At 44.3% G+C, this 27817-nt stretch overlaps 1 protein-coding gene across 3 annotated transcripts in view; it reads right to left on the bottom strand.

Moving 5' to 3' along the window:
- Positions 1-27817, bottom strand: part of SLC25A39 (solute carrier family 25 member 39) — a 232635-nt gene that overhangs the window by 167656 nt on the left and 37162 nt on the right. The window contains exon 1 of one of the 3 annotated variants that reach the window (XM_078645181.1): positions 17133-17235. The exons of the other annotated variants lie outside the window; for them this stretch is intronic. The gene's annotated coding sequence lies outside the window, so the exon portion shown is untranslated. Of the gene's footprint in view, positions 1-17132; positions 17236-27817 lie in introns of those variants that run through there. 3 annotated transcript variants of the gene reach the window in all.

The raw sequence follows: 27817 nt of genomic DNA, 5'->3' as shown, positions 1-27817 counted from the left end.
TCGGGAGCTGGGTGGGTCAAACATCTAATAAGTGTCCAACGTAGTCTAAATAACCTGCCAAGGAATTCTCTGAAAGGGTTCAGTCCGTACGAACTATTGTTCGGGACTAGAATGATAATCCAAGATCTTGATAGTCAGACTTCAGTGGTTAAAGACAAAAGCTTTGATATCAAAGATCGTTTGGCTATTTTGCAGGACTTAAATGAAACAAGAAAAGACCTGAGCAACATAAAGTTGAAACAACAGCCAACAACCACTGAAGAGAAACCACCTGTCCCAGCAAGGCCTGTCTGGATTCCAAAAGTCGGGGATCTAGTCAGAGAAAAGATCGCGGTAAAGAAGGAATTTGGGCCTTCTTACAGAAAAGCAGTTCCTGTCTTGTCTATCAACGGGACAAGATCAGTAGTACTACCGCCCCTTGCAGGTAAAAAGGAGAACCGAGTTGTATCCATCGACCTGGTTAAACCACAATCATGTGGCCGATAACAAACAGTAGGCCAAGTGGACTCCCAAGAAGTAGCAGAACACCAATGTTTGCTACGAATACAGAGGCTCAAACTGGAAGACTGATCACATTTGGAACAAGCATTGGCATAGCCAATAGGTCTCGCCTTTGGGACCTTATAAGTGTTTAGTTATCCAGCACAATATCCTTGGTGCAACAACATCAACTGTTGCATGGCTGAACACTTATAAGGTCCCAAAGGCGAGACCTATTGGCTATACCAATGCTTGTTTCATCAGTTCTCACCTCTCGCATTCTCTTTTTAACTTAAGCATGTAACAAGGTTGTCATATTAAGTCCATCTTTCATCCAAGGCCTTCCTGGTCCGATGGTAGCCCTAACTTTTGATTCATAATACGTTTATGGTGCAGCTTGACAAACAGATGTACTTAACAAATTCCATTAATGGAGTGCCCATTCTTTACCACCGCCCAAACCGGCACAGCCAAGGATACCGGTTTTCTTCTAACTTTTGCCTCAAGGTGGTCGAGTGTCAGACTCGGGTCTTTCTGCCACAAGCTCAGTTAATAAGGCTTGGGTGACTTACATGATGTCGCAATGCTGCATTCAACCAGGACAAAAGCCAGATCAAAACCCTTCTCGCTTGGCTGTGGGTAATCAAGGGCTGCAAGATGGCCAATGGTCCTCCCAGTTCTGGCCCAATGCATGTATTAGGACATTTTATATATACATTTTATATGATGAATTGACCTGGTCCAACTAATGCTCGTCCTCACTGTTTTGTATTGTGCAAAGCATCCTGTGTACTGAAAGGTCGTCCAGTGTCGTGGTCCGAGCTTCTAGCCAGGGCCTTTTGTCTAGGGGTGGGCGTTTAACTGCGCTCCGTTGGAGGAGTACACAGAGTTTTAGCGCACAAAAAGAACTCTGCCAATCTCCAAGGAGCAGAGTTTACTGGTGCCGCCTCCCAACCTAATGCCGCATGTCTGCTGCCACCCACTGTCCAGGCCGGGAGGCAGATGTTGCTTCTAGTTCTAAGCTTCGATATTCGTATGTGTTTTTTCCCTCTCTAATGCAGAAATGCATTCATCCTGCTGCAGCTTCATTTAGACCTCAAAGTGCAAGCGAGTCACTTTCTGTGCAAACATGCATTATTTGTAAGTGGAAGCCTTCTCTGTGCACTTGCTTCCACGGCGTCTTCATGCTTTCGAGTGTGGCCTCCTGATTACTATAGGCCACACATTATAAGGCACGGACTTCTGCAGATGCTGCAATGAAACTGACGAGTAATCAGGGACGACGCGTTTTGCCTGGGTTAGTTTTGCCTGGGTTAGTGGCTCGTTAGGCACCTGATGGCCAGCATTATCTATTCTGCAACAGTTGCTTTAAAAAAAATAAGCCAGGGTGACGGCGCCACGCATTTGCTAGGGCAGTCCTCCCTTTTCAGCACCTGTTCTGGGCTCCAGCAAATTTCAGAACATTTAGTACAGACCCAGTTTTCCGAGAGCCCTTTGCACGTGCCGTAGTGCAGAATGAATTAGCAGCCGCTAGCAGTGTGTGTAAAAGGTGCAATGGATTGCCCGCCCACTGTCTGCGTTCTCTCTGACGATGAGCGCTGTCAATCAAGCCACCGTGGGCCCCTGGGCGATGCCAAATTACAGCCGTGCATTTCTGTGAGAGAAATGTCTCGGTTTTTGGTTCTCAGAACCTGCGCCTCCTCACACTAGCCCTGCGCCGACTCCGACAATACTGGGGATCAAAGGAGAGGTCGGAACCAGAACAGACAGACGGAAAGGTTAAAACACAAAGTAAAAGAAACCGGCTCTTTGGACTACTGCATGAGACCGGAGGACGCGGCACCCAAGTGCACAACTGAGCGAACAGCTGCGCTGACCGGATCAGCCGGGCTCGGATAAGAGTGCATTAAGCAGGAGCCGCGGAGTTCATTTGACTTGTCAACTTAACCCTTGCAGTCCCCCTCCCCCCAGGCACGGCGCCAGCAGAGGCGCGGCTCCTTACGTCAGAGCTGGAATGACGTGGTCACGGCATGGAAGAGGAACCGGGGAGTCCCCTAGCTGACGAGCCTTCGGTTTCTGATGTTACAATGACGTAAAAGCAGTCCTGCCAAGTATCACGCATTTGGCGTGACGCTAACGCATTTCAGTGTGGTGTTCCCGCATCACCGCACTGAAATGCATGGTCACGCATTTTTACTCTAACCTGACAGAGCTGAAAGTGGCTGCATTAACCTACGCCAGATGCTAGCGCATGCTCCAGCTCCCCTGACACAAGTGTGCTGTGGCCCGGCCCGGGTAAAGCAGACTTCGCTTGGCTGCAGGCTCAGTGTGTAGCAGTTAAAGATTCGACGTCATGTGCACTGCTCTTAGTGCTACAATGTTATATTTGATGTGCCCTGGAGATCCGGGCCCTGCCTGCCACCTAGCTGCCGCAGTTTAAATATATAGGGCATTGTGCGTGGCGCCGTGTGGGGACGCGACGTCACGTCCTACAGACAGGGTGCGCGCAGGGCGTTACATACATTTTGTAAAGACATTTGAGGTGGAGGCCGGCTCCTCAATGGTTAGCGGGTGGCGCTGGAATGGGGCTCGGCTGCCCAGCAAGCTGATCCGGGCCGGGCCGGGCCGCCCGCACTGTGGGGCGAAATAATATTTAACGATGGATTAAAACTCACGGGTGTAATTCCCGTACTTTCATGGTAGCTGAGAATGCATGACTCGACTGAGAACGGTGGGTGCAACTGAACAGAATTGTCGCTCTACTAGCCTCACAAAGTGCGCTATGGCGCAAGTGGGGAGCGGCGGCTGTAGTTTAAATAAAATAGTGGCTACAGGGAGTGGCAATGGCAGCGGTGCGCTGCTGACACCATGACCGTGGGTCTCGACCGGTGGATCAGTTGAACTCCGGCGTCCGCACGGACTGTGGCAGCCTGTGGAGTTCTTCCCCAGCAGTACACCAGCCCTTCCTGTAATCATGCCGGGCCAGTGCTTGCTGAGGTGGGAGTTTTTGCAGCGAGGTGCGGCCTGCACAATTAACGTTACTGAAGTCTACTCATAAAGTAAGTTGTGCCTCAGTCAGCGAGGTATTTCTCTTTTCAGTGTACAGTACTTTACATTTTATTAATAGCGCTAGTGCGCCAACAGCGCTGCCGATCCTATTACTTCACGTGGTCAGTACCTCCTATTCTGTGTCGGTGTAGTTGCTCTGTGACAGCCTGTAAGTGAAAACAAATATGTGAAGGAGCCCCCCTGTTCATCTGGGCAGTGTGCGGGCTCAGCATTACTTACATTATGTTATGAAAGTTAGACTGTTGCAGAGGGCGGCCTGCTTTGAAATTGTTCAGCAGTCACACTAGCACATTTAAATTGATTCCAACCCCTCGTTATGCACATGCTCTGACTGACTGCATCTACTCTCCATGACGGCGTTTTTGTATACAGGTTTACATTTTATTTTCAACAGGCTGTTTTACAAATATTGACTTTGCTGAAATTTACAGAAGCGTCCTTTTGTTAGTAGTGGTATGGCAATGACTGTCAATGAGTGGTGCAGATCTGAGTCCTCGTTGTGGTTAACAGTAGGATCAGCTTAAAAGGGGCACTAGATGCTTTAGTTTTCTGGTGCTTTCCAGCAGTTTTTACATCTTCTTCAAGTGTCTTGTTTCTCAAATGGGTTGTAATTGCAGATATTTATATGTTTTCCTAGTCTTCATTGCTTGATTTTGCTTGCAAAAAGTGTCACTCATATTCGTTGGAATGTCACTCCTAATTGAACTGAAATTATTTAAATGTCACACTTGGCAATCTCAAACCTTGGCAGCTATGTAAAAGTGGCCTACACTGCTCCCAGAAGAAGGGGTGCGAGTGCGACAGCATTTTTGTTTTTAAGTCCGTCCTCTGTGACTGTTTAGCCCGGTGAGTTTGGGAGGGGGGGAGTGTGCGTGCGTGCGTGCGTCTGTCTGTGCGTGTGTTGTGTGCGCCTGCGTGTGTGCCTGCCTGTGCCTGCGTGTGTGCCTGCCTGTGTGCCTGCCTGCGTGTGTGCCTGCCTGTGCCTGCGTGTGTGCCTGCCTGTGTGTGTGCGTACCTGCCTGTGCTTGCGTGTGCATGTGTGCATGTGTTGTGAACAGCCGGCCGGGATCGGAGCGCGTGACCTGATCCGATCCCGGCCGGCTGCGTGCTCGTGACAGTCTGTTGTCTCTGCCTAGTCCTTGAACGGGAAAAGGACTGAAATGATAACAATAGATCGCTTTGCGACAGCAGGGGCTTTCGCCCCTGCATTCGCAGGCGCGACCTAAAAACTACAGTGAATCAACAAGGACTATGCAACAAAGCAATGGAACTTGAACCTCTTAAAACCCAAATTAAAACTTTTCATCAAGAAACAACAACCTATGATGATGTAACTGCAGACTTTGCTAATGAAACAAAGCAAAATCCAAAAACAATTGGAACAATTGACAGAACAGCATCCGGCTACTTCATCAACTTCGATGATTCATCTGAAGACCTGAGTGAAGCAAAGAAACAGCCATCAACAAAAACTTTTAAAGACAAAGCTAAGGAACTTTTTCAACAACTGAAAGAAACCTATCTGATCTCTCCATGGATTGAATTTTGGGTGGCCTTCGGTGCATTTATCCTCATTCTTTGGCTCATCCTAGTACTATGTTTGGGACATTTCATTGAAGGGAAATATGCTAAAATGGACACAGCAAGCCAGAAAATCAACTTGGTCCTTAAACCACACACATCTTCACACATCGAGAAAAGAGAACTTTCTTCAGTAAACTTCACAGCCAATCCAATACCAGGCGGTGTAGCATGGGACAAAACTGATTATGAAATCTATGGTCCGGTTGAAATCCTGAAGTATCCACACCAATTCATGATCTCATTGAGTGACTTTGTAAAACCAAGCTCATTTGCGGATGATTTGGACTTTGAAAGTATCAATGATATGATGTCTGATCTTGTTATGTCTGCTAAATTCACAGAACATGATTATTTGCAGGGTTCGTCTAATTATGATCAGATGTTCTGCTACAACCATTATGGTAACCATTATATACATAAATCTGCTCAACCTAGAAATGTTTTAAATTATAACCAATGGGAACATTGTGCTACTCCTCCAAAAGATAGCTCTAAAACATTTTATGATAAATATTCATACTTTTCAGGGTTTAACACAAGTAATGCAGAAACATTTTATTTCAAATTGTCAAATAAGACAGGTATGAAGACCATGCTTACAAACACAAAATTGATATATTCCGATTCATTCTTTGAACAAATGAATACATTTGGGTTTGATTTCTGGAACAATAATATTGAAACAAAAACTGTTTGGGGTACAAGAGATTGGCAAGTACAAGGTATAGAATCATTGTTTAGAGCCTGCATGATCCCAGAACAAATTATATTTTTGAACGACACTATTCAACTAACTACCTGTCTTGGCTTAGCCAAAATCAAAGATTTGAACAAACCGTCTATTCCAAAGCCAACAGTGAACAGTAATAGCTCTATAGATGTTGAGATAGACGTAAACCATATATTAAACCAAAACAGAACACATCCTGATGGAAAAAATGGTTGATCTGGCCCACAGATACAAATAACTGTCAAGACGGATTCCTGAACAAAATACAGGGGTTCACATTGACTAGACCAGACCCTAGATATTCCCAAAGACAACATCCAGGGATAGTAACCACCTACAGCGTGGGCAAGCTCTGCCTTCAATGGCTACAAACGTCCACACTGGCTGAAATTAAGCAACACCTAACTTTACTTACAGAAGGTGCTGACTTGCGTGATTTCATATTGGGACCACGCAAACAGCGTCAAAAACGTTTCATAGCGGCCTCTATATATGCAGCTTATAACGAAGTTTGGAAAGTAACTCAAATTGAGACAGCAGAAAAAATACGGGAAATTGACCGTATTAATTTGGAAAATTCACTTTCTGTGGTGGACAATGGGTTAATGACTCTGTCCTCCAGAATATATTCTCTGGACAGCATTGTGTCTTCAGCAATCGATATAATATCGCAAGACTTACTGATGTTACAACACGGTCAGTCCCAATTGCGTTCTATTGTACAGCTCGGCTGGACGTTACAAAATCTGCGTTCTGGCTATGTGCCTTGGCGTTTAATCAACACAACGTCATTATTTAATATCTTTAACCTCACTGATAAACAAATCAGTTTGGCACAGAAGGGAGCTGACTATACAATTCTGAGCATTGAAAAACTTGAGAGATTACCGTTGACAATGACCGATAACTACTTTCCAGTTTCAATTCTGCCAAAAATATATACAGGCAGGCCAGTATGAAAGGTTGGGTAAAGGGTACATTAAGTCAATATAGAACTTGCCCTATACACACGAATGTGTCAGCAATAAAGGCCAGAAAGTGTTTCTCAGTGGCGATAATTGTGCAAGATCACTGAGCGGTACACTTCTGTGTCAGGGTATTAGTTTGCACGGAGCCTGTGAAGGGACTTCAAATAACCTTTCATGTTACCAGCTAGGCACACCTGCAACACGAATAGAACCATTCTTTAGGAGACTCTCGAACGGGAGTTACATTCTAATAGTAGATCGCAGATGTTGTAGTTTGCTGCCCGGAAAACCTTATCTCATAACTGTGACTAGGAAGGTCATGTGCTGTGAACATGTATTATTCCCCAGTGACTCTCCAGACAATCAATCAATAAATCAATCAAGGCATTTATAGAGCGCACTACTCACCCGGAGGGTCTCAAGGCGCTTGGGGGGGGGGGGTGCCGCTACTTCGCGAACAGCCAGGTCTTGAGCTTCTTCCTGAAGGAGAGGTGGTCTTGGGTCAGGCGAAGGTCGGTCAGGAGGGTGTTCCAGGTCTTGGCGGCCAGGTAGGAGAAGGACCTTCCTCCTGTTGTCGCTCTTCGGATGCGGGGGATGACGGCGAGGGCGTGGTTGGTCGATCGGAGGTGGCGTTTGGGAGCGTAGTAGTTGAGGCGGTGGTTGAGGTAGCTCGGGCCATGGTCGTGTAGGGCTTTGTGTGCGTGGGTGAGGAGACGGAAGGTGATTCTCTTGTTGACGGGGAGCCAGTGCAGGTCTCTCAGATGTCCGGAGATGTGGCTGCGTCGGGGGATGTCGAGGATGAGTCTGGCTGAGGTGTTCTGGATCCGCTGGAGTCTCTTCTGGAGCTTGGCGGTGGTTCCGGCGTAGAGGGCGTTGCCGTAGTCCAGTCGGCTGGTGACGAGGGCCTGGGTGACCGTCTTCCTGATCTCGGTGGGGATCCACCGGAAGATCTTCCGTAGCATGCGCAGGATGTTGAAACAGGACGCGGAGACGGCGTTCACTTGTCTGGTCATGGAGAGGGAGGAGTCCAGGATGAAGCCCAGGTTGCGTGCGTGGTCTGTCGGTTTGGGTGCGGTGCCCAGGGCGGGGGGCCACCAGGAGTCGTCCCAGGCGGAGGGCGAGGAGCCTAGGATGAGGACTTCCGTCTTGTCTGAGTTCAGTTTCAGGCGGCTGGTCGTCATCCACTCGGCTACGTCTTTCATCCCTTCGTGGAGGTTGGTTCTGGCGGCGGCGTGGTCGTTGGTCAGGGAGAGGATCAGCTGGGTGTCGTCGGCGTAGGAGATGATGTTGAGGTTGTGTTGGCGTGCGATGGCCGCAAGGGGGCTCATGTAGACGTTGAAGAGGGTGGGGCTGAGCGAGGAGCCCTGAGGAACGCCGCAGATGACTTCCGTGGCTGCAGATCTGAACGGTGGCAGGCGTACTCTCTGTGTCCTTCCAGCGAGGAAGGAGATGAGCCACTCCAGAGCCTTTTCCTGGATTCCGATGTTGCTGAGGCGCTGCACTAGGGTGCGGTGGCAAACAGTGTCGAACGCCGCGGAGAGGTCTAGGAGGATGAGGGCTGCTGTTTCACCGTTGTCCAGCAGGGCTCGGATGTCATCGGTGGCAGCGATGAGGGCGGTCTCGGTGCTGTGGTTGGCTCGGAAGCCAGACTGTGAGGGGTCGAGGGATCCATTCGTCTCGAGGAAGGCGGCCAGCTGCTTGTTGACGGTCTTCTCTATGACTTTGGCTGGAAACGGGAGGAGCGAGATGGGGCGGTAATTCTTGAGTTCGGTGGGGTCCGCTGTTGGTTTCTTTAGTAGAGCGCTGATTTCGGCGTGCTTCCAGCTCTCAGGGAAGGTGGCGGTGTCGAAGGAGGTGTTGATGATGTCCCGCAGGTGGGGTGCGATGACAGCGTCGGCCTTGTTGAAGACGTGGTGAGGGCAGGGGTCTGTCGGAGATCCGGAGTGGATAGAGTTCATCGTGCAGATGGTGTCTTCTGTGTTGATCTGGGTCCAGGCGCTGAGGGTGGTGGTGGGGGGCGTTGGTGCGGTCGTGGGGAGCGTTGTTTGTGGGCTGAAGCTGTTGTGTATGTCAGCGATCTTGTTGTGGAAGTAGGAGGCGAGGGAGTTGCAGAGGTCTTGCGACGGGGTGATGTCGTTGATTCCGGCGTTGGGGTTGGAGAGCTCTTTCACGATGTTGAAGATTTCCTTGCAGTTGTGTGCGTTGTTGTCCAGCCGGTCCTTGAATGCTGATTTCTTGGTGGCGTGGATCAGTTGATGGTGCTTCCGGGTGGCGAGCTTGAGGGTGGTCATGTTGTCCGGTGTTGGCTCCCTTCTCCAGGCTTTCTCGAGGGCTCTGCAGTTCTTCTTGGAGCTCTTGAGTTAGTCGGTGAACCATGGGGCCTTCTTGCTGCCGGGTCTGCTAGGTGAGGTCCTCAGTGGGGCGAGGTCGTCTGCGCAGTTGCTGATCCACTTCGTGAGGTTGTCGGCGGCCTGGCTGGGGTTCGCTGAGCTGGCGGGAGGGTGTTGGCTCAGGGAAGTGGCGAGCTGGTTTGCTGTGATCTTGTTCCAGTTTCTTCGAGCAACCTGTTGCTGGTCGTGGTGGATCGTGGATCTTCTGAAGGTGAAGTGGACGCAGCTGTGGTCCGTCCAGTGGAGTCCGGTGGCGTGGCTGAAGACGATGTCCTTGCTGGAAGAGAAGACAGCGTCGAGTGTGTGTCCGGCGAGGTGGGTGGGGGTGGTCACCAGCTGCTTGAGTCCGAGGATGGCGAGGTTGTCAAGCAGGGTGGTGGTGTTGCGGTCGTTGTTGTTCTCCAGGTGGAAGTTGATGTCCCCTAGGAGGATGAAGTCAGCGGAGGGGAGGGCGTGCGGGCTGATGAAGTCGGCGATGTCTTCGCTGAATTGTGTGCGTGGTCCCGGGGGTCGGTAGATGAGGGTGCCTCTGAGGGTGGTTTTGGGGTCCGTGTGGATCTGGAAGTGCAGGTGTTCTGCGGTTGTCAGGGTGTCGTCGGTGTTGGTTGCGATGCGGATGGTGTCTCTGTGGATGATGGCGATGCCTCCTCCAGTCTGGTTGCCGCGGTCTCTTCGGGTGATCTTGTAGCCCTCTGGGATGGCGATGGCGATGTCGGGCGCTGAGGAGTAGTTCATCCAGGTTTCCGTGAGGAAGGCGACGTCAGGAGCTGTGGTGTCGAGGAGGTTCCAGAGTTCGATGGCGTGTCTGTGGACGGAGCGGGTGTTGAGTAGGATGCACTTGAGGTGGTTGCTGCTGGTGTTCGGCTTGGCGGGCGCTGGTGCGGGGCAGGTCCGGATGCAGGTGAACTTGCAGGCGTGGCAGCTGAAGGGTCCGTGGGTTCGTCTCGGGGTGGCTCGGTAGCATCCCGGGATTCGGCCGGTGTTGAGTGCGTTGAGGGTGGCGGCGTCGTACGTCCGGCGGGGGCCAGGGGTCTTGGCCCTGGGCGCGGTCCAGGCGCGGACAGGCGCAGACGGGCTTACCTTTGGCGCACCTTCGGCGCTCAGTCGGTGCTCCCGCTGCGCGCGTCCGCTGCGCGGTCGCTCTGGGGGCGTCATAAAAAGGGAGCCGGTCGGGAGGGTCTGTGGGAGGGCGGGAGCGGGAGCCAATCGGCTGGCGGGGGGGCGGGGCCGCGGGCTAGGGCGGCGGGAAAATCTGGCACGGCCTCGGCGGGCCTCGGGTGGCTGGGGTGGCGGGAAAATCTGGCACGGCCTCGGCGGGCCTCGGGTGGCCGGAGGCTGGTGGGCTCGGCGGCCCTCGGGTGGCTGGGGTGGCGGGAGGCTGGAGTGCTCGGTGGCTGGGGCTGAGCAGGCAGGCACAGGAGCGTGGGGGTGACCAGGCCAGGAGGCGCAGTGGTCACTGGGAGGACAGGGAGGCAAGGTTATGGCCCGATTTGAAAATTGCTTCTATTCGAATAGATACTTTAAGCAGAATGAAGACTGTGCTCCTCCAGACGCCGACAAGGCTCACGTCATCAAAAGAAACGTATGATCTCCAAATTGCAAGGACAACAGAAGAGATTCATTCATTATTATCAACTAATTCCCCCATACATTTCGCAGAAATACTGAACGAAATCTTAAATATTTCTGATACCACTGGTATCTCCAGTGTATTTAAAGCAGTGTTTTCGGGTGCTTTAACTCCATTCAAAGCCATCCTGGGTATTTTTCCAGACTTGGTCCATTCCATTTTCGGCGGACTTCCTCTCCTTTTAGGACTAGTAGCGGGTATTCTATTTTTGATCCTTTTATTTCGCTATGGCAAACCATGTCACAGACAAAACACCTGCGACAAGGGAAGAAATGATCCTAGCCATTGGCTACCGGGACCGGGTAACTAAAATCCTTGGACTATCCCGGCTTAGAGACCTGAACATGACTTGGTTTCTTTCATTTAGACCAATGTGGCAAAGTTGTGTTATGCCTGTATTAAGATGCTTGCTATGCGGCGAAGAATGCGTGTTGGACACCTGTCTGGCACTACAATTGGATGTGCCAATGGACGCAGATACCTTGTTGGGTCCGGTAACGGCTCATGCATTGTGCTGTCCCCAGCGGCTACCAATCCTGATGACGGCATTCGTGGAGTCTTCACTACTACGATTGAGGGGTAGTGAAGTACAAGATGAAAGCAGCATCAATCAGGTACGAGCTTCAGTCAGCTATGCTGATCAAAACATCAATGGAGGCAATCATGCTCAAGCTCATGAATGCATGGTAACAACTTTTTCCGAATTAGTGGAACTTACGCAAGAAGCTGTTGACAGTTTTTTCAACAGTCTAAATGATATGATGTTTTCACCAGAGCAGCAGGAATAACTTTGAGCAAATTAGCACTCGGAGTTCACCACATCCTGAATTTGGCCTTCAACTTTTTAAAGAAAAGCGATATGAAAAATTTTCTCATCAAGTTTGTTCAGACTGCAAGAACCTTTTTCCCCAATTCCAAAATATTTACGATTTTTTGGGACACTTATCTTCAGCTTAAAGTAGACATTATTCTTAGAGAACTAAATTTCTATTTTAGGTAGTCACGAGACATTCGCTATCCTCTAGCACTATTATACATAACTTTATGATTGTGATGAAATGGTCTCGCACTTTTTTTTCTCTGTATTAAGAGCCATTTCATGTGTGGTTTTCGCATTTATTCATGCTGAATTTAGAAATATGCGTTATATGTTTAGCATTATTAGACTGCTTGTGCATATAGTATACGTGACAGTACATGTGATTGTGTTTCGTATATTTTATAAAATCCAATTTCCGGAATGCATATAAATGTATTTTTGGGGTGGTACGGTATACACAAACGCTACTGCTATTCACTATGCCTAGATTCGTAAATATGGACATAGTCTACGTGGAGTGGGTGTGATGTATTCCTATAGGTACTGTATCGATTCCCCTATTCCTGACCCTGGTTTGGTTAATAATTAACTAGCAGCCATCCAACGGTGCAAAAAACGTTATCTGATTAAGCCACACCACGGCACAGAAGCGCGTTATCTGATTAGGTCATAACGCATGCCATCTAATTAGACAAGCGATATTCCTCCAGCCCCTGATAAGGCATACGGAGTTCTCAAAACAAATCAAACCTACAGCGACCTGGGAAATTCCCATAACCATTGTTTTGATTTCACTGAGAACTTCAGCATAAGAATGTGCGAACGAGCCCGTTCATATGACATCCTTATTGACGTATATATGTCCATCCTTACGTCAATCTCGGCACCTTTCAGGTATAAATATTACCGACATTGCCTTAAGCAAACACATGCGGTGGTGACGAGATCGGAGCAGCGAGACGTGCTGAGGAGCCCAGCAGAGAGCGAAGCCCACAGACGCTGCCCCGCCTTCCTGACGCGCTGAGAACGAGACGCTGCCTTTCTCCTGCCGAGAAATCCAGCTCCGGCGCTTCCAAGCAGCCCTCGCAGGCAGCTGGAATATCAAGACCTGGGATAAGAGATACCAGCCCTCCATCATTCTAGATCTCAGGTACAGAACTGAATAACCCCTTGCAGAGAATTCTCGAGTCAGTCCCTTGGCAAAACAAACTTAACTTAAACTGCTACTTATCTACTCCCGCCCACGTATTAGGCTTAGGTCAGGTACACTGGGGTAGGCGTGGTTAGAAGCACCAGTTGAGTACGATTAGTCAAATGTATATATGTATGTATCTATTTTATCCATTTTAAAGTATCATATGGCTCAGAAACCATATCAATGCTTTTACAGTATTATTTTATAATTCTGTCTCTACTGTATGCACTTTACTTAACTACAAGTATTGCAATAATAGCGATTCATTTCTCTTGTATGAGAAAAGAGACTGATCAATAAATAACATCTTTTATTGAACCACGCCCATCTCTTATTTCTCTACAAACTGGTGAAACTAAGAATGCACGTACTGACTGAGTAAAATAAGTTGTCTATTGTTTTCACACGACTCTAGAGATACACTCTTGATTAGGGGAGAGCAAAGTTGTCATGTTCTATGGTTGTCAGAAACTAAATCCCTTCTTGTCTATCCAGGGAGGTTAAAATCCTCCTTGCCTATTCGAGAACGTTTCTAGTGAACTCTGAGCTAGCTGGCAAACACAAAACTTTAAGTCTAATATTGTCGGTAGAAGACCTAGTTAACCTCTGCCCTAGGTCTATACTATTGAAGATATTATTCCAATGCGCAGAGCCTATTGGGATAATAGGAACTACACTACAATGGCACTCAACTCACTTCTAGTGGAATGTATAATTTTCTAAGTTGTTGTGGGACCAAGCATATTCGTATATCTGTTTACAATCCCCAGGGAAATGGTATTGCTGAATGAGCAAATAGATTGCTTAAAGGGACCATCCACATTGTATTAGCTAATCAGTGTGGTGTTAAAAAATGGTGTGTGACATGATGAGGGCTTTTCGGGCCATTGTTCATAGTGTCACGCAGAAATGTCTGTTCCAAAAAATGCAAGGATGTTTACCAGGCACTAAATTGGTACCTCCGTGGTTGAAAAACTGGGTTTCTTCAGATTGCAAGGTTACAGATTCGATGGAAGAAAGAAGGGGAATTAAGTTCAGTGTAGGTGACTGGGTGATGATAAAATTAGGGCATATACATTGTGGTCTGTCTAAATTCAATGGCTAAAAGTGTTATTAGATTCTTTGTGGTCTTGGAAAATAGAGAAAGGTGGAAAATACTGAATGTTGCTTTATATCAGAAAGGCGGAACATGTGCGAGAGAAAATGAAGGATGCTCTGGAATGTTGTTGATGGACGATGAAGAGTTATGCAGAGCAGAAAGTATTGCCTCAATACCAACAGTTAGAAGTGGTTTGATGGGAAAGGGCCAGTGTCAGAGAAAGGAGAGTTTGCTGACCTCCATCTTATCTTTTTAGTTTTTCAAGCAATTTTCTTATGAGGACTCAATTTTATTTCCTAATTATTGCTAATATATATGTTATCTTTGGTTTGGAAATTGGTTAATATCTATTGTATTGTACGCAGGAAAGGGAATGTGTTATGATGTCATTTGTTATCATTCTGGAAAAAGAAAATTGTCTGATAATTAGAAACCTGCCATTAGACAATAGTTGCCCTTTTTTATGCAGTTGTGGTTTCATAAGTGTTGTCATTTGTCCCAGTTAGGCCAGGTAGAAAATGATTCCATTTTTACATGTACACGGATCTTTCCTAAAGTCGTTTTTACTTTCTGCATCAACTTTTGACACACATTTGCATTTGTGACACTTTGGGTTTGTTTCCTGGAAACACTGACCTTGCTTACACTAATATACTTTGCAAGAACACTATCATATTGCCATGGCAATTTGTACAAAGCCTAAACGTTTGTTGTGCAAATGTGTTTGTTATTTACATCCATATGGCAACACAGCTATCTGTAAAATACAAACAATGGCAGCTTGATCACAATCTCAGCCAAAGGCAAGGATGCCTTTTTCAATATATAAATAAGTTGGGGGTTGAGCAGTGCACTCCTCAACCCCCAACTTATTTGTATTCTTCTTAGCCAACAGAGCAGGAGCACCCAAACAATACAATATGTCGTTTGATTCAATCTCCAATATCACGAATAACAAAGCAGAGACTAAAACTTATACCTCAGCTCAAGCTGCAGATATTTATTCATTAATTACAGAAGTCTGTTCATTCAGCTCAAGAAGAGGCTTGGTTACCCAATCTCTACGACAATTAGAATTTATTTCCAGACGCGCACTCAACCAAAAGCTTCACGCATCTACTTTAATACAGTACCACAAAGTCCAAAGAATTCCACGCGGACTAAGACTTTCAATCAAACCAATGTTGTACAAATTTCAGTTTAACAAACATTTCATGGACAAATGGTATTCCATCCTGAATAAGTGTTCATTGGATTTGATACTGTTACTGGTTGAAGAACTGGCCAAGACTATCAAGGAATTGGAAGAAGAAATCTATGTTCTAAAGGAAGAAATATCTAAACAACTGGAACAAGATGAACTAACAGCTACTTTAAAAGATCTCAATGACAAACTAGACAAATATGAAAAAGACACACAAGAGATGAAACTCCGAAAATTTAAAAGAGACACAATAGACTATAAACTCAACGAAGTTTATACTTGGGCAGAAGTATATGCAAGATGGAAACCTCCACCAAAGTTTGTATCATCTTCACAGGAAAGCGTGGTTTCCGACAAAGATTTAGCAACAACTCGACAACCAATAACTGTGTCAACTGTAGGAACTACAATCCAAGGTGAGCAAGCTTCTACTAGCACAACATCTGAACAACAGTGTTTTTTAGAAAAGGGCCCGTCAACAGGGAAACCTCCAGAATTGTCAGAAAACGTAAGACCAGGCGTGGACAAGGACATGGTAAGCCAAAATTTGAGGAGCAAAAACAGAGTCTAGCCATCAACATTTCCTCAAAAAAACTGGACAAACAGCAATTAAACATCTTGGAAAAAGGTACTGGTTAGGTCCCTACTTACCAAAGCAACAAGTTAGAGACAGAAGTAGCTCTATTCAAGTTTATGAGAGTACTGAGATTAAGACATTTCTTTGAAAATGTGGTGCCTTTATTGCCGGAATATACTCAACATAAAGAGCATCCTCAATATAAGGAATTTAAAGAACCAAGCACATATGTGGCACCAATATCACACAAAATTTTAGACACTTTCGAAATCCTGGTCAAACAAGACTTACAAAAAATCAATTGGTATCAACACCACAGATCTAATCTCAACAAACACGAATTGCATATACTTAAAAAATTGGCAAATGACCCCATGCTCACAATAAAAAAGGCTGACAAGGGTGGAGCACTTGTGATTATGGACACTCGTTTCTATGAAACAAAGGTAGAAGCCCACATTGGAGATGAGACTACCTATTTGAAACTTCCACACAATCCAACTCAAGAGATAGCGAAAGCACTGGAAGATCTGCTAAAAAGAGCTTTGGAAATGGGTTGGATCAACGAAAACACTAAACAATTTATGACAACCAAATATCCCCGATGTCCAGAGTTGTATATGCTTCCAAAAATACATAAGCATGCCACCGATCCACCGATGAGACCCATAGTAAGTGGTTGCGGATCCCTGTTTGAGCCTCTGGGTAAATACATTGATGAATTTCTTCAAACTTTTGTGCAAGGATGGATATCATATGTGAGGGACACGGCTCACTTCCTGCAAGCTTTACAATCAGTAAATTTGGATGACAACAACATAACACTATGCACAATAGATGTTACTTCACTGTTCACTTCAATTCCCTTAGCAGAAGGACTAGAAGCCTGTGAGTGGGCACTTCTACAAACATCACAAATTGAAGCAAACAAAGTTTTCATCTTGGAACTTCTTCAATTCTGTTTACGCCACTCCCTTTTCAAATGGAAGAATCAGTATTATTTACAAATCAGCGGTACCTCCATGGGGTTTTCTGGAGCCCCTTCATTTGCCAATACATTTATGGCCAAATTCAAAGATGATTTTATTTTCACTGAAAAGACTTGGAAAATACACACCGCTTTTTATAAACGGTTCATTGATGACATATTTCTACTATGGAAAGGTCCACACTCATTATTGGTTGAAAAACTACAAGAATTGAATACAAGAAATCCACGGATCCAGTTCACATACACCATCAACAATCAAGAAGTACCATATCTGGATGTTTTAGTGCAACTTCGCAATAACAACATAGAAACGACAGTATATCACAAACCAACGGATAGGAACAATACTTTAGCTTATAACAGCTTTCATCCAAGGAAACTTTTGCAGAACTTACCATACTCTCAACTAGTACGGATTAAACGGATATCTTCTAATGAACAGGCCCTCAACGCAGAAATCAATACACAAAAACAAAGATTTGAAGCACGAGGATATCCTAAAGAAGTGATACAAACAGCAGTAAATAAAGTGGCAGGATTACGTAGAGAAGAATTAATACAAATCAAAACTAAGACAAAACCAAGTGTTTGTGAGTAAGTTTTCGTTGCAATCAAATGAAATCAAGAAAATCATCAATACAAGATGGGAACTATTACAGCAAGAGGATGATTTTCACGGAATTTTTGCCAACAAACCACTGTTTGCTCATACGAGGAACACTAATCTTCATGAAATGGTTACTCGAACAAAAAAAGACACAGGACCAATAGAGTCTAAACCAGGCATGAAAAAATGCTATAATTGCACTCACTGCAATAATGTGATGGAAGGAACATTCATAGTACACCCCAGAGTGGCAACAAAATCAAATTGAGACAGCGAACTGATTGTAATTCAGCACAAGTCATCTACAGTATCAAATGCCCGTGCGGCAAACTTTATGTGGGAAAAACAGAACGGAAAGTTAAAGTAAGGATTACAGAACATAAAAGTCGAATAAGGAACAATACTTTAACATCCAGTTTAGTTTCACATTGGAAAGAATCGAATCATACAATTCCACAACTCAGATTCCAGGTTCTAGAACAAATTCAAATATTGCCAGATCGAAACAATGAAAAATGGCTATCTCAGAGAGAGATATGGTGGATAAACTTTTTACAGACTCAAATACCAAAGGGTTTGAATGATAAAATAGATATGGTTTGTTTTCTGTAAAATGCTACAATGGTTACACCTCGTATTTGTCTTTAAAATATTAATCATCTAGCAATGAAGTCATGTATGGCGAATCTTTTTCATTCTATGATGTACAGAATTGGGTACATCAATTCAGAATTAGTGAATGTCAGCAATTGGACAATAGCCAAAATGAAAAAGCTCACATGATTTCACATGTAAACTGTGTATTATAGGTCAGTAACACATTTTTTGTTTGTACACAATTATTTGTATTAGAATCAATATTTGTATTGACATTAACTTTTCATTACTATGTGATTATATCGCGTATGTTCATTCTTTGTACTTGAGGTCACACCAAACAGTCAGTACACATTAGTTTGCGGGTATTTTATTATCCATCAACTTTTTGATCACCATACAATTATTACTAACTCAGGTTGTAATAATCTTGGTTATTTGTTTATATCACCACACAGCTGCATATAACCTACCTTTTCCCAAAGAGACAAGGGATGTGTTAGTTAAAGTGTAAATAGATTCTCATATTGCCAGCAGGATATCTTCACGTGTGTTCACATTCGATCTATATATCACCACTTCTTAACTTATGTATAAATTTAGCGCACACCTCTTCAATATGGCGGCACCTTGATTATTTATTTTTCTGATTCAGGCCGATCAATAGATCTTATCGCGAAGTCACGTTTCTCATCAGTATCGGTTTTTATAGATAAATACTAATCGTGCCACTTTGATTTACTAGCTTTACATCGTTTCTTATCGTTGGTTAACGTATTGTTCTTAGTTTATTCATTCCGTTTTTGGGAATTAGTAGTCCGTTTTTTTTTCAGTATCTTCCTTGATCGCGATATTTGCTTCAAGTAAACTACTTCCGGAGCACATCATTTAACTTCACTTGCGTTTAAATGCGGGCCGTTCTTCAGATGTTTTTTGGATTACGAGACTGGACGCCAGGGTTTATTTCCGATTCCTCGCAGAAAGGTATGTTCACTTAGCGACCCCAATAAGTAATTAAGTTCTTAAACTGGAAAGTCAAAAACTGACTCTCGCTTTACCATTCTTTCAGTGTTTCCCGTCAACCCGAATTCGGATTCACATATCTCAATCCAGCGTCATTCAAGCAAAACGTTATGGTCTCGCGCTGCTTCATTCTGAAGGTAGTTTATTAAAGCATGACTGTCATGACGATTCTCGCTCTTCGTAACAGAAGAGTTTCATTAACTTGTTCATTTATGTTTTATTCATCAGTGATAGAAGATACCATCGGCACTCTATTATTTTCGAGCGTAAAGTTTACTAAGCCTGCCATACATCTGTAGGTAGGTCGATCAGTTACAGTTCCAGGGCAATTTAGTCAACTCAATATAGATTGAGTAATTCATGATATCTTTATTTTTGATTTCTGACTCTTAGGTGTCAACTATTTTTTTCATACGTTTCACGATAGCGAGACGGGTACCGGAATTTAACCCTCAACTAAGACTCCTGTTGACACCAGTGTACACACGGAGTATATTCAAGATAAGCAAGACCAGCGTTTCTTGTATGCGTCTTGACAGCCTTGTTTATTTAACACATTATTGAGACATATTCCAATTGTTAATTTTAGACAGAGCGCACATTTTAAGATCATCACTACGGTGCAACAGGTTGATCGCTACCAGCTCGGACGAGTTATTTCTACGACTTCATATATTTTCATACAGGTATGGCTTCATAGCACGTTGCATTGAGATACCCGCAGGGGTTCATGTTTAATCAGTTCTTTACAGCATCTTTTATATTTTTTTTCATCCTTAGAAAGTGTACATTGTTCGCATTGGTAGAACTTCACATCGATATAAACGCCAGTACACCCATGGTAAGGTTCTCTCTCGATCAGTATGTGTCCACAGTGGCATCTAGGTTTTCTTGCTATGACATATTCTCTTATTTGATTTCAGTATAGTTTTTAAATATTCGTCACACCTACTGAATCTGGTACACTGTGTTTATTGGGTTATCTTTAACATTGTATTATCATGATGAGCACTGTTTTCTTGCATTTCAAATGTTTATCTCACTATGTTCTGAAAATATGTACGCTATGAATTTTCTTTGGTTAGGCCCATGCCTTATAAAGAGTCACTACTCTCTAAATAAGAAAACAGGTACTATTAGTATTTAAGTAATTGTAATATAGATTTCAAGCGCTGAATGACGGTCCTTCTAAACAAAGGTCATTTATTGTTTTATGTTTTTCAGCTCCCCTGACGAAGGGAAATATTCCCGAAATGCATTGGGATTTGATTTTGTATTTGTTTTACTTTAACCAATTGTTCGTAAGAAGCATACGCATTGGCTTCGCAAAGAAATGAGAAATAAGATTGATTGCTTTCAAAAAATGCACACAATGGATGTACAGACAATCATGAGAAAATGAAATGATTTATTTCAAATTAAAAGAATTTTGCAAACAGTAAAAAGCATCATTAATTTTGTGGTTTACAACAGCAGATGGAGTTCTGCCAACCGTAGTGCAAGAAGGGTCTAATGACCACAGTCACTAGTTTATACTTGATCTTTTTCAATATATAAACATCTGTTTACGGGTATAGTCTTAGGAGGCACTTTTGCTGACTTCGAGAGGTCCCTACATGCTGAAGCTTTCGCCCAGCAGCTGACTGACATCTCCATGAGGGGTATCCAGTTCAACACTAAGACAGGGTCCCACATTTTTACCCACAGGCAATGGAGTTCGATCATCGATCATCCAAGAAGAGGTTTCTTGGCAGAATATACATCCTAGACACGTAGGTTAGGGTTTTGCATACAAGGAGTATGCAGAATTGTTATACTATTTTATATGCTTGCATATCCCCTTCGCTGCTTCTGACAGCCAACGGCTGTCGCGCGCACTACCTCTGTAGTGCTGTGCACGTCCATTGGCCGTCACAGCCCTGCCCTTACGGTAAACGACCGCCCCACGGCGGAATTGCTGCCGCGGTTAAGCGGATATGTACGTTGTTTCAGCACAATGGTGGAACTTTTTGTTCTGTTCACTGTCCTGATGTTTATTACAACTTTCATCTGATTCTGTTTATTAATCATTGCAGTGCATATATTCTGTACAAGAATCACTTCTGTTCAATAAACATTGAAAACATCCCTCTGTGTATTCTTTGTATATTTATCTGAGCACAAGTGCAAGAGCGAAAGGTTCTAGGTCTGTCACCATGGTTTCTGAGGGAACAGGGTTGTCATGTTCAGTGATTGCCAGAGCTGTTCGCTTCCCGTCTAGGTTAGGGAGGCTTGTGGTGGCACTGTGAGCTAGCTGGTCCAAGGGACAACATACTCTGAAGGGGTGCATGGAATCAGTCTGGCACCTTCCCAAAGTTTGTCATCCATTAATGCGCACTTCCTACTGATTAGTTGAAACTACACAACATGGCACCGCCAAAGTTGGTTGGGTTCTCATTTAATATGGATCAACTGAGTAGTTTAATTGTGCCTTCTCAGAGATCCCTACACACCATTTGAACCAAAGACGTCCGTGATGGTAGGAAATATCCTCCTCAGCTGAGAAGGTGTATTTATTTATTTATTTATTTATAGTGTTTTATATAGCGCGGACAAGACCCGTGGGTATCAGAGCGCTTAACATATGGATAACAGATTGACATTATAGTAACATTTATAGCAGCAAAATATATATAGAGGTAGAGGCAGTATGCTATCTAGGGAGATCAGAAAGGGGATTACATAATGACATAGAAGATTAAACAATTGACATTATAGTAGCAGTTATAGCAGCAAAAACAAATCTGAGGTGGGAGGTAATGTGCTATCTACGGTGATTAGGTAAAATATATTCCTAACGCCTGAGTAGTTAGCGTTAGGGGGTGCATATGTTTTAGGTAGTGTCATATTCATACAGTCAAGTTCTATGAGGTAGGATTGTATATTATTAACAGGTCAATATCAGCGTAATTAGCCATAAGAGTAGTATGGGTATAGCTAGATGCATCGATCATAAATATTAACAGGTTAAGGTATGGGTAATATCTTCAGGTGAAAGACATAATGCAGATATCACCTAATAGTGAGGTAGCAATAGATTGTAAAGCCGAGGCTTGAGTGGCATCAGTCGTTTGTCTTATTGGTCTTCCAATAGTTCGTGGTGACTCCAGTCCTCTTTGGCAGAAATGTTCATATCACTAGTCTGTGGGCATCTCTATGTAGGGTATTTACTCATCATGTGGCTTTTCAGTTCCCTTTTAAATGCTGCGATATTTTGAATCCTCCTGATGTAAGGAGGGAGTGAATTCCAGACTCTGGGGGCGGCTCCCGAAAAAGCTCGGTCATGGGTCTTTTTTTTCTGGAAGAAGGCCGGCCGCAATAGCAGCTCTTTAGAGCTTCTTGTTGATCTGTTACCTCCCGATATCTTAATTTTCTTGGCTAGATATCTCGGCATGTTGTGGTGGACCGCTTTATGTGTGATGCAGGCCATCTTCATTTTAATTCTAGCATCATAAGGTAACCAGTTTAGTGCCTTCAGGTGAGGAGATATGTGGTCGAATTTCCTTGTTCCTGTGATGAGTCTTGCCGCTGCGTTGAGACAGGCTTTTAGTGGTGCAGTGGATGTTTTCGGTAGGCCAGCTAGTGTGGTGCAGCCATATTCGATCCTCGAGATAACTAGCGATTGGATAGCAAGTTTTAAGTCTGCTTCAGAGATAAAGGGCTTCAGTTTCCTTAGATAGTTCAAGTGGAAGCGGGCGCCCTTGGCCATCGAGTTGATGTGTTCTTTCATGTCTAGGTTCTTGTCTAGTGTAATTCCTAGTGATTTGGCTGAATTAACTAGGGTCGGGGTGCAGTTAAGCGCAGTCACCAATTTCGCCCATTCCTTTGCCTCTGTGTAACTCCTTGTCGGTGAGATTAACAGGAATTCAGTTTTATTGGCATTCAGTTTCAGGGGATTGGCTGTTAGCCACTGCAATGCTCTCTTTAGAGTTTCATTCATAAGGTCAATGTCTTCACTGCAGGCAATCTTCATATATATTTGCGTGTCATCTGCGTACATGTGGTAGGATATCTGTGAGTTCCGAAGAATCTCTGTGAGAGGTTCTACATACAAGTTGAATAGATCTGGGGATAGTGTTGAGCCTTGAGGGACCCCTATTGTGTTAGGGCAAGGAGAAGAGATTGCTTCGTTGACCAGGAATAGCTGAGTCCTGTTCTGTAGGAAGGAGTTAAACCACTTCAGTACGTTACCAGATAAACCCATCCTGTCTTGTAGTCTGGTCATCAGTATCGCATGATTTACCGTGTCAAATGCCGATGACAAGTCCAGTAGAATCAGTAGGCACGCATGATTTTGGTCAAGGGCTTGTAAAGCGTCATCAACAATATGTAATATCGCAGTTTCAGTGCTGTGTCCTGTTCTGAAACCTGATTGGCAGTCATCTAGTAGTGAGAACTTAGCGATATGTTGACTCAGTTGGCCTTGTACGCATTTCTCAATAAGTTTGGCCAGTAGAGGGATGTTGGTCACTGGACGATAGTTATTCGGGTCTGTCGCATCAGCTGTCGGTTTTTTGATAATGGGAGCTACCTGCCCCGTTTTTAGGCAGTCAGGAAGGGTCCCTTGTGCTAGTGAGGCATTTATTATCTCAGTCCAGATTGGAACTAGAGTGTGGCTGATTTCTCTTACACATTTTGCCGGTAGCGGGTCTTGGTAGTGGTTGTTTGGTTTAAGTTTCGCTAGCGTTTTGGCGATCTTTTCCTGGTTGTATAGTTCAAATGTGTCCCAGCTTGCCTTATTTTTTGTGAGAAGATCCATCGTTGTCGCATTCGCCTCCTTTTTAGAAGGGGAAGGGTCGTGAGGTTAGCCGCTGATTTTGTGAGCTCAGCTTCTAGCAGTTTAGTTTTGTCCGTGAAAAATGAGGAGAATTTCTCACAGCTTATGGGATTTTTTGGGTTCTCTTGGGCCGTTTTAGTTAGTTTATTTGACTGTTGTTTTAGGATCTCGAAGAGTTTTCGAGGTCTGTTTGTGGCATTGTCCAGTTCAGCCCTTATAAATTCTTTTTTGGCGTTGGTTATCTTTAAGTTATATTGTTTCCTTGTTTTTCTGAGGTCCTTCAGTTCGGGGGAGGAGGGATGTTGTCTCCATTTCCTTTCAGCCATTCTCAATTTTCGCCTGTCCTCGTTCAAAGCCTCATTAAACCAAGGATTTTTGGGTTTTTCCGAGACTCTTTTCAGTTTTTGAGGCAAGGTGTCATTGACTATATTACCGATTGAGGTTATGTAGTGATCAGTCAGCTCATTTACATTCTGCCAGTTGTTAGGAGGCTTGAGGTCTTTCTCACATCTTTCAACCAATATTTCAATATTAGCTTCTTTTGTATCTCGTATCAGTTTTTTGACCTTGCGCGGTTGCATGTTCCTGCCCTTTTTCATTGTAGGTATCATGAAAGTTATGGCGTGATGATCAGACCAGTCACACGGGTCTATAGCGGTAATTGAGATTTCTTTGTTTCTAGAAATTATCCAATCTAAAGTCGCTCCTTGTGAGTGAGTGGGCTGGGTGCATATTTGGGTGAGGTTTAGCTCCTTGAGGAAGTCTTTGATCGATTTAACCATTTTGTCATTGCCGTCGTCCCAGTGGAGGTTAAAGTCACCTAGGAATATGTTGTTGGCGTCTGGGTTAGAGTTAGCAGTTATGATCTCCATGAGATGCTCTGTGAACTTTGCATTATCTCCAGGTGGGTGGTAGAACGCATGTAGGTTGTAGTTTTGATTATTTGGCGATCTTATGTTAAGGCCAAGGTATTCACAAGATTCTATAGGATCGGATTGGAATTGGTTAACCTCTATCTCTGAGCGGTGAATGCACGCTATACCTCCTCCCACTTTCCTTGGTCTGTCTAACCTGACAATGTTATATTGTGGTGGTACTAGAAGATCCATGGTTGGGGAAGATGATTCATTGAGCCATGTTTCCGTGAGGATGGCCAGGTCGATTTCTTTGTTGAGGATTAGGGCGGCTATGTCTGATGCATGTTTATTTGCTGAACGACAGTTAAGTAGTAGGCAATTCAATGTTTTCTGTGAGTTGACGTTGTTTCCGTTTTCAATTTCGGTTGTATTTATCGGGATAGGTTGTAGGTTGTGGTGGATTGCTTTCCTATCATTCGTTCGGGCCGTTCTATTAGGGTCAATAGGTACAACTTCGATAATCTCTCCCTTTTTCGAGGCCTGTTGTTCGTAAGATCGAAGTAGGGCATGAGCTTCTTCGTTTGGAATGGGGTTGGTCCTGTTTGGTCGGTTGGGTCGGAGTATTATATTCTGGATGTGTGTGATCTTGGAGTTCGTGTTTATCGTCATCTCCCAGATTTTCTCAATTGTCTGTGAGACTTTTATCGAGTCTTGTGCCATGTTGCTTATTAGTTTCCTTAACTCCTTCATTTCTTTCTGTGTTCGGGGTAGTTTCTTAAGTGAGATAGATCTGGCAGTTTGCGTTCTGTATCTAGCTCTCCTACGTGAGTGGTCTGTTCTCAATGCCACATAACTTATCGTTGTATCCTTAATTTGGTTGTGATTCCGGATTCTATTAAGGGTGACATCATTATTTCCTATGTTGTTAAATTTGGGGGGTGTTTTTGTGGGTGAGGATCCGTGGGCCTCTGGTCTCGTATTCGAAGGATGTAGGGGAAGGTGTATAGTCTCTACTATGTTCCTTTCGTAGTTCTCATCATAGGGGGGCTCGCTCTGATCTGAGTTGTCCTCTTCCGTTGGAGTGGCCATGTGTGATGGTGGCAAAGGTTCTTCTAGTACTGTCAGGTTCTTCTCTTCGTTTTCAATGATATTATCTACCGCTATCCTTTCATTCTCATTCTCCGGTATTGTCATCGCAATTACAGGTAGATCTCCGGAGTTGGGTGTTTGATTGTCAGTTAAATTGACATCTCTAGTGACAGGGTAGTTGTTGTCGGGTGTGGTCTCAGGTGGGGTCAAGTTTAGTTGGTGATTTGGTCTAACTGTATTTTGCTGGTGATTTGGTCCTACTATGGATTCCTTTAAGGCTTGGAAAGTTATCTCAAATTTCTCGAGTTCTTTGTTAGTTCCTTGTATCAGCACTATTCCCGTTTTGTATATAGTAACGCATACTTCTGTATTACCTCTTTTAGTTATTGAGGTCGTTATTTTTGTGCCATGTGGTATATTTTTTACCGTTTTTAAGAACAGTCTTTTTGTAATGATATTACGCCATTTAGCTGTTTTGTCTGTGTAGAATATCAGGTCATTCATCATGATACCTTTAACTCTATCAAAATATGGGTCCACGAACAAAGTGTCCGGATTTTTTCTCAGTGTAGCATGTTTGAATTTTTTGGCTGCATTTTTAGATAGAGTGGAAGGATATTCTATATTTTTTGCAAGAGACCCGGGCGACACTCGGTATCTACCCTCCATTTCCGCTTCTCCTTCACGTTGTGGGTCTACAGCAACCCTTTGACTATTTTGGGTTGTGTAGTTCACTGCTGGGACTCACTCCACACTGTATATTGACTTCGGTTATTTCAATATGTCAATATAATTAACTTTAGTTATTTCAATATGTCAATGATGATGTTTTCACTTCCAATTCATTATTTCAATATGTCAATATAATTAACTTTAGTTATTTCACTATGTCAATGATGATATTTCCACTTCCAATAAATTTCTTGAGCCTTGTATGTTGTAGTTTCTGGAACACTGATTATATCTAGTCTTTATTGAGGTGTAGTGGTCGAGAAACTAGATATTCCAAGATGTCCGCCGTTTTGGTATTTGTTATAATCAGGGGACTTTTTCTCTTTCTGCTTATTTATTTAGTCCCTTTTCTCTTTCTAGTCTCAAATTCTGTCTGTTGCAGGTTGCTTTCTCTGTGTTCTTTGGTGTTTCTTTGTCCTTTTTCAGTTTCTTGCTTTCTGATTGTTTACTTCCTTCTGTGTAGGAGGGGTTCGATGTCACAAGCGCCGCCATTTTAAGGTCAGGCGCGCCGCTTTGAATGCTCCCGCGTTAGTTTTCTTAAGTACAGTTCTTTCCTTTTATCTTCCCGTTGTGCCTCTCACCCGCTGGCTCTCTCCGCTTCCTGTCCTCGTTCTTCCTCCTCTTCCGCTCCCGGCTCCCGCTCCTCTCCCAAGCCTCCAGCCGCGCCGGCAGTGTTCTCTCGTCACCGCTCCTCACCGCATCGCTCCTCGGCCAGCCCCCGGTCCCGGGCCTCCGATCCCAATGGTGCTCTGCAGTCAGCGTCAGGGATTCTCATCTCCCGAACACCTCCAGGGACATCCAGCCGCTAGGGCGCCATGGTGTACCCTATGCATTGGCTGTTGGTACTTCAAGGATTTAACACCCACTGTGTTAGCCAAACTCTGTAATTAATTTGTGGCACACATGGCACAAAACATCCGAGAACTGCAGATATGCAGTCACTCAGAAACTACTACAAAATGGTTCCACACTAGATGGTGGGGACATTACCTTCGTAGTTGAGGCACATGAAGCATATAAAACTGAGGTATCTTATTTGTGGGTTAAATTCCCAGCTGCAGCTGATGTAACACAAGTACTTCACAAATACACTGTGGATGAAATACCAGATAAATACACTCTATAAGAGGCAACAGAAGTTCCTCCCACTTACCAAGAACATGTTAATTGGTTTAAAGGCGTCCTCTCCCACACTATAAAAAAGGTGAGACTGGGCCCACTCAGCAATGAGTGGGCGACATGGCCAGTCCTACCCGGATAGACACCGCACCTCGATATCAATAATTTGACGACAGCCTAGCAGCAGGGATCATAAAATAATCTAGTAACAATATACAGATTCCTTACACAGTTTGTTAT

Source organism: Lissotriton helveticus, chromosome 5_1 (genome assembly GCF_964261635.1).
Source record: "Lissotriton helveticus chromosome 5_1, aLisHel1.1, whole genome shotgun sequence".
Classification (NCBI taxonomy): Eukaryota; Metazoa; Chordata; class Amphibia; order Caudata; family Salamandridae; genus Lissotriton; species Lissotriton helveticus.
Note: the sequence above shows the minus strand (reverse complement) of the source record. Positions and strands in the feature narration are given on the sequence as shown.